The sequence below is a fragment of the Schistocerca piceifrons genome, chromosome 3 (genome assembly GCF_021461385.2).
Source record: "Schistocerca piceifrons isolate TAMUIC-IGC-003096 chromosome 3, iqSchPice1.1, whole genome shotgun sequence".
Taxonomy (NCBI): domain Eukaryota; kingdom Metazoa; phylum Arthropoda; class Insecta; order Orthoptera; family Acrididae; genus Schistocerca; species Schistocerca piceifrons.
Genome location: NC_060140.1, coordinates 469,021,155 through 469,035,261, shown reverse-complemented (window position 1 = coordinate 469,035,261; position 14,107 = coordinate 469,021,155).

Genomic DNA, 14,107 nt, shown 5'->3' with positions numbered 1-14,107 from the left:
GACCTCAGATGTTAAGTCCCATAGTGCTCAGAGGCATTTGAACCATTTGTTACTTCTTGGCCGTCATTGTGCCTTGCACGATCTTCACTGGACCCATAGATGTATACGTGAATGTTGTCCAGAGCATAATGGAGCTGCCGCCAGCTTGTCTCCTCCCTCAGCAGTCATCAAGAAACTATTCCCCTGGAAGACGAGGGATTCGCGCCCTCCTATCAGCTTGATGAAAGAGGTTACGCCATTCATCAGGCCATGCAACGCTCTACCACTTTTGACCTCCCAGCGACAATTGTGTCGTAAAGACATTAAAAGAAACTGGAAGGAGAGGTGTGTCTCGCGGCGAAATAAATGTACACAAACCTTGTGTTTCACCGACCGCATAGGTGGCGTAAATTTTTCATGTTTTTAGAAAATGTTAAATTTGATCTTAGTATCAAGGAGTTAACTTCTTAAATGTAATAATTTCTATGCAATTAACAAGGGAGACGAAAGCTCCTAGATTGTTCTTCTCTCCCTCTCTCTTCGCTTGTTTCTATTCAAAAAATTTTCAAATGTGTGTGAAATCTTATGAGACTTTACTTCTAAGGTCATCAGTCCCTAAGCTTACACACTATTTAACCTAAATTATCCTAAGGACAAACACACACACCCATGCCCGAGGGAGGAGTCGAACCTCCGCCGGGACCAGCCGGTCAGTCCATGACTGCAGCGCCTAAGACCGCGCGGCTTCTATTAATAGGAAGCACACATATGTACCGCGAAAATAATGTAAGCATTTGTACTGTTAACCTTGTTAATATAGTACGTTTAAGTTCACATGTGAGTTATTTCGATGTACTGTGAGGCCTCTGTCATGTTCCTCGAAATGAATTAATTTTTCTTAAGACATTTACAGCTCCACAATTCTAGCGGCCGCTGCTTCAACGGACGCCATTACGCGTCGACTTAAAAAGTAATATTCTTGGAAGTATATCAGTCCACTATGTTTGATGATCTTACTGCTCAGTTGCCAGTTACTTAAAAGTAAAACCAATTTTGGAATAATTTTCTAAAATAGTTAAATAACTCAACAGCCAAAAATCAGTGTATCTTTAAATCTCTTTGAATGATAGATTTCAAGTAAAAACCATTTAACAAATTTTGCATATTGGACCACACAATTACACTCACTCGTATTTATAAATACACCGAACAAATCAGAAAAATATAAATAAATAAATAAATATATTACACACGAAGAGCCACTTCACACTGCGCCAACGCCCAGTGCCGATGGTCACGTGCCCATTTCAGTCGTAGTTGCCGATGTCGTGGGGTTAACATTGGCATATGCATGGGTCGTCGGCTGCGGCGGCCCATCGTTAGGAGTGTTCGATGCACTGTGTGTTCAAATACACTTGTACTCAGTCCAGCATTAAATTCTGCCGCCACAGTTCGTTGTCTGTCCTCTTTTACCAATCAGCCCAGGCTATGACGTCCGACATCTGTAGTGAGGGGTGGACGCCTAACCCCACAACGTCTGGACATGGTTTCATCTTGGTTTCCCCACGTGCTGAAGACACCACAGCATTCCTCGAACACCCAAGTCGCGCAGTTTCCGAAATACCGTGCCGGGCCTCCGGGCCGTCATAGTCTGCCCTCGGACAAGCACAGGCAGATCGCGCGCCTTCCCCACTCTACACTTGGACAGCACGCTCACCGATACTATACGCACAGTGCGCGTGTCCGACGGTCATTCCTCACCTGGTGACGCTGCTATCGCCTGGACGGGATTATATAAATAGTAGATTGGTGGTCATAATGTTCTGGCTGATCAGTATATGTACATAATTGATGTCATGCAAAATACTAACAGTAAGTGCTTATTTACGACATTTTATGTAACATAGTCTTGCGTAATAACAGAATGGTTTGTGTATAACCATAGTCATACATACAAAGTGACTTTCAGGAATAACTTTACAGTACCTTTCTTTTTAATGTGATTAGAAGTTACCTATGGTTCAAATGGCTCTAAGCACTATGGGACTTAACATCTGAGGTCATCAGTCCCCTAGACTTAGAACTACTTAAACCTAACTAAGGACATCACACACATCCATGCCCGAGGCAGGATCCGAACCTGCGACCGTAGTAGCAGTGCGGTTCCGGGCTGAAGCGCCTAGAACAGCTCGGTCACAGCGGCCGGCTGAAATTAACCCATTACTAAGATGATTAGCGTTATAAGGTTTGTAGAGTCAGTAATTATGTAAAAGACATATAAATTTATGAATGTAAAAGTGTATTATTATATGATAATCCTACCTCATTATCTAGTAATTATATAAGATATAAATTTAAAAATTTAAAGGTGTAATATTAATGTTATTATTATGTAAACCTACTGCATTGTCTTTTGTATGTTTTAAATCTCTATTTTAATTATTTATGAAATAATAAACCCAGGGTATTAGCAGTGTACCGCTCATAGGGGCTAATTAAGTTCATGTATCACAGACACCTTGTAACTTTTTAACGCTCAATCCCTCAGTACTGCAACAGTAAACGTATGAACTTATGTTTGAAAATATTGATTTTCTAACGAATTTCGTAATAGTGGTTTACTTTTTTAGCTCAGCTGGTGGCGGTACTGATCATTTATAAAAGGTCTAGGTTTTGTTGATTTTTCCTCTAGTGTAAGGTTCAGCATGAGCTGTCCTTATTATGCTGGCACCTGCCTGGGATTTCCCGTCGTCACCACGCTTTGCTGCGTGCATTGCTTGCCTCCGGTCGTCTACGGCCCCCACCTTCCCCGTCATAGTGCAGCTGACGCGCTGTGTGAAATCTTATGGGACTTAAATGCTAAGGTCATCAGTCCCTAATTTTACACACTACTTAACCTAAATTATCCTAAGGACAAATACATACACCCATGCCCGAGGGAGGACTCGAACCTCCGCCGGAACCAGCCGCACAGTGCATGACTGCAGCGCCCTAGACCGCTCGGCAAATCCCGCACGGCGTTTGACTACTTAATCGCATGTATTTTCGCTTACATTTAAGCAATTAACTAGTACGTTCGCGCTGTTTGCCGATCCTTTTGATGGTGAATTTACTGTCAACAATTAATATACGTAATACATTGCCTGTAGCAACCTATAAATTGCCTATGAAAGATAAAATGCCTATATGACAGCTGAAAACAAATTCTGAAAATGAAGCTATCAGCAGCCACTAAAGTTACAGGGGAAACAGTGTGACAGTTGTGGTTAATTGCATTTGCCTCTGCTTGGTGGCGCTGCACGGCGCGCACTTTTGCAGTGTGTACAGAAGCCTGCTGCTCGGACGGTGTGTGCGCCGATGCGCTGCGATTGACCATAAGCACGCTGCAGTGAGGTGGACGTTTGGAAGAGGCCCTTAAAGTTTCTAAAAAAATGCGCTGTTAATAAAATCATTCTGCTGATTTGACGTGTTGCCGGGTTCTTGCAGACAATATGTAAAAATCTTTTATTTCTTCCAACATTGTCAAGAGGTGTCTTTGAGGTTCCTTGTACAGCACTTCCAGATGTGTCGGCAGTTGCAAAAGCATACTTTGATGTCAGAAGACGGTCACCGAACGCTATTTATTACTGTGAATTTAAGCGTCCTCTCTCCTACCTCCGACGTATACCCGTTTAAAACATTGCGCACAGTGCAAAACTCACTACTCTGATGTGGGGTTATGACGGAAATTCTTAGCTACATTCTACATTTATGTGCAATCCTTTTTTTCTGCTCTATAAAAGATTAGAAGTACATAGTTATTTTTACCGATTTTTAGGTCTGAAGATGATCCTGAGTGATCGAAACATGTAGTCTAATTAAAAATGTGCAATTGAGACTGAACAATAAATGAGAAATGATACGACTATGATGATATTGCTCTTCCTATTCACTCATATGCCCACGTTTAACTTAATCATTGTGATAGCATGTTGATTCATGCCAGTACGTCACTCCTACTATTAAGCTTTCGAAGCTGGATGGAACGGAATCTCTTTCCTCTGGCACCACTCTTCAGAGGAACTCGGCGAACCGCCACAAACACTTGGACTACGTGTCGATTGTTTCTGGGTATTTGTACTACAGTCGAGCGAGGTGGTGCAGTGGCAAGACACGGGACGAATTTTGGAGGATGGCACGTCTAGTCACTGCCCACCTATCCGTTTTTTCCGTTATTTCATTAAACTGCTAAAAGTAAATACAGGGAAGGTTTCTTTGAAAAGAACACTACCTATTTCCTTCTCCAGCCTGAGATTGTGCTCCATCTCTGTGTAAGGGACGCGAAAACGTAATACTCCTTCTTCTGCCGCGCGGGATTAGCCGAGCGGTCTTAGGCGCTGCAGTCATGCACTGTGCGGCTGGTTCCGGTTGAGGTTCGAGTCCTCCCTCGGGCATGGGTGTGTGTGTTTGTCCTTAGGATAATTTAGGTTAAGTAGTGTGTAAGCTGATGGACTGATGACGTTAGCAGTTAAGTCCCATAAGATTTCACACTTATTTGAACTCCTTCTTTTTATTTGTTCTGAGGTGCTTAAATGTTGTTATCTGAGTTTATTCTGTGAACAATGTATTGTCTTCACACTTTAAGGGGGTAGGACGTCAAACGGGACGACTTGGAGCAGGAGAGACACCACAGGACATTTTAATTTCCACTGTCTATACTTTTAAAAATAAATTCATAAAATTTTATCCGAATGACCAGAAAGGATTCAGGATTTACACTTATAGTGGTGGAAGTTCAAAAATATAAGAAAATAATTTATTTTTTTTGACATTTGTATTTCACCCTTTTTTTCACTTACCATTGGCTGCATTTGTTGCTATAGGTACACGTTTCTTCATAAGTAAGGGAGATTCTTCAATGAATTTAGCACAGCATACAAACCATACTTACAGGTGTATGAAACTCTAGAATTTTCCAAATCTAATAAAGACTGTGGTCAAAATTGATATAATTAACTATAAAATTTGAGTTTTTTCTAAACATGAAGTTTAAAATATAACAGCTCATTCAATTTTTAATAAATTAAATAATTTCTAGAGTCTCATATACCTTTAAGTATGGTTTGTATGCTGTGCAAAATTCATCGAAGAATCTCTCTTAATTATGAAGAAACGTGTACCTGTAGCAACAAACGCAGCCAATACAAGCGAAAAAATGATCAACTTTCACATCTAAAAAAAATTATTTTGTTATGTTTTTGAACTTCCATCGCTATGATTGTGAATCCTGAATCCTTCCTGGTGATGCTGACAAAGTTTTATGAATTTATTCGTAAAAGTATAGACAGTGGAAATTAAAATGTCCTGTGGTGTCTCTCCTGCCCCAAGACGTCCTATCGCCCTTAAAACCAAACAATAAAAAATCAGTGACATCAGTATCGTACAAAAAATCAAATAGTGGAAGACCAAAAAATTCTTTGGACTAAGCATGGGCAAAACTCTAAGTTGGCAGCTGCATTAAACAACATTCCTTTGGCAGTGGATCTCTGCGAAAATAGACAAAAACTGCAAGCAAGAGGTGTATGACAGTTACTTAGAATCTATAGCTAGATATAGTTTAATTTTTTTTGGAGGTGGGGGGAGGGGGAATACCGCTCCTTCGGAAAAAATAATCATAGAAATGTGTGCTTTCCCTCCAACAATATCCTATTGTCCGCTATTCAGCAACTTAAAAATTTTACATGTCCTGCATTGTAAGTATTTAAGATTATCATACTCTTACACAGTAATCTTGAGCTAAATGAGGATCACTATTTCAAAGATATGTCAACACTAGACACACAGAAAATTTTATGTTTCGTAAACACTGCTTAAAACTCTATCAAAAGCACCCCAGTACATAGGAATGACGATTTACAGTAGATTTAGGGGTAGAGATGTACTGGGCATGGAAACGTACACTGAAAAAATCTACGTGATGCCCTAGTGAAAAAATGTTACAGCTAAGTGGACGCATATATGAGTGATGAGATGATAATTTGAACAGTGTGACTATTTAATATCACATTGTTGCATATAATATTGTCTAATAATACATTCTAAGATTTATGCTTCTGGTAAGCCCATCTTATTTTAAACAGGATTTAGTACCGAATTTGAATAAGTACTGACTGATTCTCTTAATTAAATAAAAAATTTACTTATTCATCTCGAAATTTTTTGTGAAACTTAAAAAATACTGTTACAACGTTTGTTGTTTGTGTTTCCTGTATATTAGTTATATCACATGAGCAGATGAGAGGAGGACAGCGTCTGTCAGTTTTAAGTCAATTATGTGTTGCGCAAGATGTGCGGCTTCTTTATAGTTAATCATTCATCTTTTAATTTGTAGTTCTTTGACCCTAGTTTCATCTTGCACCTCGGAAGTAGTTCAAAGTTCACATGTTCTGATTTCCCAATGCCACTGGGCGTCATACTGTAAGTAGGCTGTTTAGGTTTTTATGTTGGTAACGCCACGTAGCGCTCTATATGAAAATCACTGACTGTGCTGTGTGCAGTCTGAGGCTGGTCGGCATTGTTGCAATAATCGCTGTTGTAGTGTTGGGCAGTTGGCAGTTAACAGCGCGTAGCGTTGCGCGGTTGGAGGTGAGCCGCCAGCAGTGGTGTATGTGGGGAGAGAGATGGCGGAATTTTGAGAGCGGACGATCTGGACGTGTGTCGATCAGAAAGAGTAAATTTGTAATATTGGATATCATGGACTGATATATATATATATATATATATATATATATATATATATATATATATAATGACTTTTGAACACTATTAAGGTAAATACATTGTTTGTTCTCTATCAAAATCTTTCTTTTGCTAACTATGCCTCTCAGTAGTTAGTGCCTTCAGTAGTTTGAATCTTTTATTTAGCTGGCAGTAGTGGCGCTCGCTGTATTACATTAGTTCGAGTAACGAAGATTTTTGTGAGGTAAGTGATTTGTGAAACGTAGGTTAATTTAGTTAGGGCTATTCTCTTGTAGGGATAATTGAAAGTCAGATTGCGTTGCGCTAAAAAATATTGTGTGTCAGTTTAAGCACAGTCATGTATAATTTTTGTAAGGGGACGTTTCAATGCGAGGCTACTCATGAGCAGTTTTCATTTTGGCTTGTTAGGATAAGTTATTTAACATACCAAAGAAATGGCAGGTCGTAGTAGTAACAAATGATGTGATTCTGATCTAGTCGCAAATGAAAATAATCCAAAAATTAAACACATGGTCGCATTTTGTACGAATTTTTTATTCCAAGGAACTAATTTATTTATGTATCTAGTGCACAAACAATAATTTGTTGAAAGTAATATAATACGAAGTAAATAGGCAGTAAATATTCATAACAGTAGAATCAGTCTCAGGAGTCGGGGAAATTCAATTACAACAGGTGTTTTCCATGGAATCACAGTTGCGACGAACTTGGCAGCCTAAAGCGCAAACACTCGTTGCGTGTCCTTACGTCTTAATCAACACAGGGATACAGCCTGCCCTGCGCCGGGGCATGCCGTACTCGAGCTGCATGCACTGGTATAGGCGTCTGTCGTTCCCTACTAAAACTGTGTAGTTTTCCAGTGCGCTTTCACAGATGACCTCGGGGAATGGCGGTGAGATGTCCACGGTGTACCTGCAGAGGGGCTCCCGCGCCCAGTAGTGTCTCCAAATGCCGATCCCCGGGCATTCGGTGGCAGAGGCGGCAACCGCCAGACACAGCACCAGCAACGCCATGGCGCAGGAACGGCTTCGGCGGATCCCCATGTTGTGACCAACCGGTGACCACGGCTGGGCTTTTAAAGCCACCAAAGGAGGAAGCGCAGGAAGGTGACGCCGCCTCCGCTCCGTAGAAGAGTCTCCTCTGGCTCACACTCACCCGTGTCCTGTCCACCCAGCGACTGACGTACGCGCGTACGTACGCGCGTGGTCGACCTGCAAAAGGCGGAAGATCACGATGTAACCAGCGTGTGATTGTTACACTGCGTTGGCGCACATACTTTGATCGTTTCGAGAACGAAGTTCGAAACGTTCCAAATGCCAAATCTCACGTTTAGCAGGAGAATAAAGAGAAACACTCTTCCGTACATAACTTACTTGTATCCATAAAAGCTAGCCCATTTCGAGTGGCACTCCCGCACTGAGGGTTCTGTAAATATTATGTATAAAGATACTTCATCCATTCCGGGAATAGACTTCCGACGATTTTTGACTGTTGTTAACAACGATACTGGCTGATATAGATCACAGGAACTCGATGTTGTTGTTGTTGTGGTCTTCAGTCCTGAGACTGGTTTGATGCAGCTCTCCATGCTACTCTATCCTGTGCAAGATTCTTCATCTCCCAGTACTTACTGCAACCTACATACTTCTGAAACTGCTTAGTATATTCATCTCTTGGTCTACCTCTACGATTTTTACCCTCCACACTGCCCACCAATGCTAAATTTGTGATCCCTTGATGCCTCAGAAAATGTCCTACCAACCGGTCCCTTCTTCTTGTCAAGTTGTGCCACGAACTCCTCTTCTCCCCAGTTCTATTCAATACCTCCTCATTAGTTAAGTGATCTACCCATCTAATCTTCAGCATTATTCTGTAGCACCACATTTCGAAAGCTTCTATTCTCTTCTTATCCAAACTATTTATCGTCCATATTTCACTTTCATACATGGCTACACTCCATATAAATACTTCCAGAATCGACTTCCTGGCACTTAAACCTATACTCGATGTTAACAAATTTTTCTTCTTCAGAAACGCTTTCCTTGCCATTGCCAGTCTACATTTTACATACTCTCTACTTCGACCATCATCAGTTATATTGCTTCCCAAATAGCAACACACTTTTACTACTTTCAATGTCTCATTTCCTAATCTAATTCCCTCAGCATTACCCGACTTAACTGGACTACGTTCCATTATCCTCCTTTTGCTTTTGTTGATTTTCATCTTATATCCTCCTTTCAAGACACTTTCCATTCTGTTCGACTGCTCTTCCAAGTCCTTTGCTGTCTCTGACAGAATTACAATGTCATCGGCGAACCTCAACGTTTTTATTTCTTCTCCATGGATTTTAATACCTACTCCGAATTTTTCTTTTGTTTCCTTTACTGCTTGCTCAATATACAGATTGAATAACATCGGGGAGAGGCTACAGCCCTGTCTCACTCCCTTCACAACCACTGCTTCCCTTTCATGCCTCTCGACTCTTATAACTGCCATCTGGTTTCTGCACAAATTGTAAATAGCCTTTCGATCCCTGTATTTTACCCCTGCCACCTTTAGAACTCGAAGACCGTATCAAAATCTCTACAGTGGTTCCTCAGACTGCTCGGATATACAGAAGGAAGCGAACAAGGCACTTCAGTTTACATATGTAGAGACAGGAGATTTAGCGAAATACAAGGCATTAATAAATTATTTTTACAAGATTTTAATAACTTTAAAACTATACTAGATATTAACAAACGGTTTTAAACATGTGATAACTCATGAAGTGATTTTACCTTCCAGGTGACCCAATTGTGCAGCATAGTGCAGCTGAAAACGTGGTAAAATGAGGACGCCACAGGAGAAACCTCATTGTGTTGCCTGTTTATTACAAAGTCTGATACCAAAGTGGAACGAAAGTTCAGACATGGTGCGGAAGGCAACGACAGTCCCGACCAACTATCTGCGTTCGGCATACGTCATTTATGGAAAAAGGTACTGTTATCAATAAAAAGGAGGCGGGTCGCCCATTTGTTTCAGACGCCAACGTGGATGAGGTACGGCAGGCGTTTGTAAGGATTCCGACAAAATTGGTACGTACGGCGGTCAGAGTGTTGGAAATAAGACGATCAACAGTGCACAGTGCCTTGCATAAAAGGGTACGGCTATATCCCTATAACATGCAGCTGCTTCAAGCATTAAAGCCTACTGACAAACCTCTGCGCTGTTTGCAGTGGATATGCAAGAAAAGACTAACGCAAACAGTGACTTCTTGGAAAAGAATGGACAAGTTAAGAAATTGTGGATCAGTCTGCAACAAACAGAGACCTTGGGACTGTCTCTCATAATTGCAAGTGTAACATGAGAATGCTGTGAACCCCATATACGGACGTTAACACGACTCTTTTTTTCTGATACTTGAAACGTTGCCTCATTGGAGAAACAAATCTTTTCCAAGGAGATTTGTTTGTCCGATGGGCAACGTTTCATATCTGGGGTTCACAGAATCCTCATGTTAGTCTTGCAATGTTACGAGACAGTCCCAAGGACACTGTTTGGTGCAGACTGATGCACAGTTGCTTCATTGGTCCATTCTTTTTCATCGAGTAAGCCGCCAACGGTTGTGTCTACACGGACATGTTATAAGAGTTTGCTGTGCTCAACTTGAACAACTGCAACCTGATATTATATTCCAGGAAGATGGGCCACCATCCTACTGGTCCATAAATATCCGTCAGTTTATAGACCAAAACTTACCGGATGGGAGGACTGGACGAGATGGTCCAATTCGATGGCCGCCACGATCTCCTGACCTCAAACCACTAGACTCTCTTCTGTGGAGTTTTGTAAACGATCTGGTGTACTGGTCCAAGATTAGACACCTACAGGACTTGGAGGCATGCATTCGCAATGCATTTGAACATGTCACCGTGGAGATCTTAAATATCACAAGGAGAGAAATGGAACTCCTATACATTATCCGTGCCACTAAGGGTGCACACATTGATGTGTATGAATGAGGAAACAGAACTTTGAGTTATCTTATTACAGGTTGTAAACCATTTGTTAATATCTAGTATAGTTTTTAAGGTATTAAACTCTTAAGTTTTAAGGATAATTTATGTTCACCGTATATTTTTCATTTACTTGCAATGAAATGACTAAAACTTAGCTCTTATTTTAGCTTGCAGTAATATTTTTCTGTTATGCTTTTGACGGACGACAAACGCAATGTAAGTTCTAATGGCAAAAAGAAGTTTTTATGGGGTCTAATTACAAATAAAGTTTTTGGATTTTTTCATTTACTTGCGCTATGAAAACTTGATTGCGAGCGCGGTCTAGGCGCCTTGTCACGGTCCGTGCGGCTTCCCCCGTCGGAGGCTCGAGTCCTCCCTCGGGCATGGGTGTGTGTGTTGTGCATAGCGTAAGTTAGTTGAAGTTAGGTTAACTAGTGTGTAGGCTTACGGACCGATGACCTCAGAAGTTTGGTCCCATAAGTCTAAAAAATAAAAATCAAAATAAAAAAAATTGAGTATCAAAATATGTGGCTCTGTCTTTTTCTTTTAATTGCGTTGACTTAGAAACTTACTTGTTTTCCACTGCCAAGGTACCGTAGACCCCAGTCTGTGTAATAAATTTGAATTTGATACGTCCTTCCGTTTCTGAGAAAAAGGGCACCTAAAGTCGGGCGGCCGGGCGAGCTGACGGACGGACTACAACAAAAAATCCTATAAGGGTTCCGTTTTTACCTATAGAGGTGCGGAATCCAAAAAAATGAGAAGGCAATCTGATACCAGGGAACTCATCACTGCAAAAAATGAGACCAATTAGAAAACAAATAATTTATTCAGAAACGTATCAAGTGGTATATTAGGAATTTGACTGGTTGTAAGTGTAAGGAAAGTTTTTTTGAAAGTGCCGTTAATACAGATGCAGTACGTTTTATTAGTGATAAAACAAGTTCATAAATATAGCAATAATATTTTAATTAGTAGAGCTGTGGTCAACAAAAACTACGAATATATCTCGTTCCTTTACACCGTTTACAAGAGAATAACAAAATTAAATTCGTGAGTGAGAAAGATTCCTCAGTATTAGCTTCTGTTTCTTACACAAATCCACGCTTGGGATCAACTCTTGGTAAGTTTACCGAAGAACTCTGTGCTGTTGAGAAAAATATATCAACGTAGTCAGAAGGTCTTTCCGCTTTGCAACTGATAAGCGTGGCTGTCTTTCAGATGAAATACGGCATGGTATGCATCTGCCATGCTCTTTTCTCTTTTGAATACACTGAAGTTCTTTCATTCTTCTGTTTCAAAGAAAGCGTTTTTAATAGCTATTTGAGAGGCATGTGAGACACTTTGATGATACTGCGTTTGGAGATCTCAAACGACTACATTTACAACAATGTCTTAGCAACATTCTAACATCAAAGAAGACAGTTGTATGCACTGGAATTATATGGAACTGGCTCATGACTTTATCTGACACAAAAACCGTGTGAAAATCTTCCCCAACAAAGTTTTTGACGCAAGGCGCTTGCAAACTCTTGAGCGAAGCATATCTTGACGCAGAGACCACGCACCTGCTAGTTCGTTGAGATATAAAAGCTTCTGTCCACAAATCAGGACGGATTTACAAAGCATCATTCGTGCGAAAATCTGACTGCCATTTTCTCACATGTAGTGTAACAGGTAGGTTTGATATTCCTAGATTTCCGAAAAGCGTTTGACACATTGCCACACTGCAGACTGTTGAAGGTCCGAGCATACGGATTAGGTTCCCAGATACGTGAGTGGTTCGAAGACCTTTTAGGCCATAGAACCCAGTACATTGCCCTCGACGGCGAGTCTTCACCAGAGACATGGGTATTGTCAGGAGTGCACCAGGGAAATGTGATGAGACCGCTGTTCTCTATAGAGATCAATGATCTGACGGACACGGCTAGTTGCTAAAGACACAGTGACGGACGGGAAGGTGTCAAAGTGTGGTCGTTGAATGACACTTGGAGGATACAAGAGGACTGAGACAAAATTTCTAGTTGGTGTGATGAATGAGTTAGCCCTAAATGTAGAAAATTGTGAGTTAATGCAGATGAGTAGGAGAAACAATCTTCGAATAGAGCATTCATTGTGTGCTGCTTGACACAATTACGATTAAATAACTAGGTGTAACGTTGTAAACAGTTATGAAAAGAAACGAGCACGTAAGGACGGTCTTTGAAATGGCGAATGATCGACTGTGGGTTGTAGGGAGAATTTTTGGAAGTGTGGCTCACCTATAAAGGAGACAGCATGTACAACGGTAGTGTCACCATTCTCGAGTACTGGTCGAGCGCTAGGATTAAAGGACGACATCGAGGTAATACAGAGTCGAGCTGGTAGATTTGTTACCGGTACATCCGATCAGCACCCAAATATTGTGGAGGTGCTTCGTGAACTGAAATGGGAACACGCTCGTTTCGCAAGGCAGTATAGCGGAACGATTCTACTACCGCCAACGTAAATTTCGCGCAAGGACCACAAAGATGCCAGAAATTAGGCCCCGTGCGGAGAATTTGAGACTTTTTTTTTTCTCGCTCTACTTCTGAGTGGTACGTGCACCATACGGTGGCTTCAGGAGTATATCGGTAGATGTGGATGTAGATGTAGTGATGAATGGTTGAACGATTTTCTCCGTGGTACGACACTTGGAACAAGTCTAGGGAAATGCAACAGAGTACCGAGAACACAAAAGCACTGAAAACGAGCTTTTTGAAAAAAAAAAATGGCACTTGCAAGGTTTTCCATCTCCGCTGATAATTTGATTCTACAGTCTTCTTTTACAGCCACACTGTCTTCCTTAGTTGAGCTCAGGTACCGTATTAATATATATGTTTACATAGCGTACGTCAAAAAACATATACATATATTGAAGTTCCGTAGAAAAGTGCCAGCGTACCTTCTGGTCACGAGTCCAGGAGAGGAGCAAAGGCACGTCACGGCTTTCCACTCGTCTAGGGTTCATCTGATGTGATCGTCTGCTACGATATGGCTACATCTGTATCCACATGGCTACTCTGTACATCATACCTACGTGCCTGGTAGATGTTTCACTGAAACCATCTTCGCAATAACTGTCTACTATTCCAGTTCCGAACAGCGCGAGGAAAAACTGAACACCTGTATCTTTCCGTAAGTTCTGATTTCCCTTACTTTGTTATGATGATCGTTTCTACATATGTAGGTCGGCGTCTACTAAGTAATTACGTATTCTACATCTACATTTATACTCCACAAGCCACCCAACGGTGTGCCACTGTCATTCCTTCTCTTTTCTGTTCCAGTCGCGTATGGTTCGCGGGAAGAACGACTGTCTGAAAGCCTGCGTGCGCGCTCGAATCTCTCTAATTTTACATTCGTGA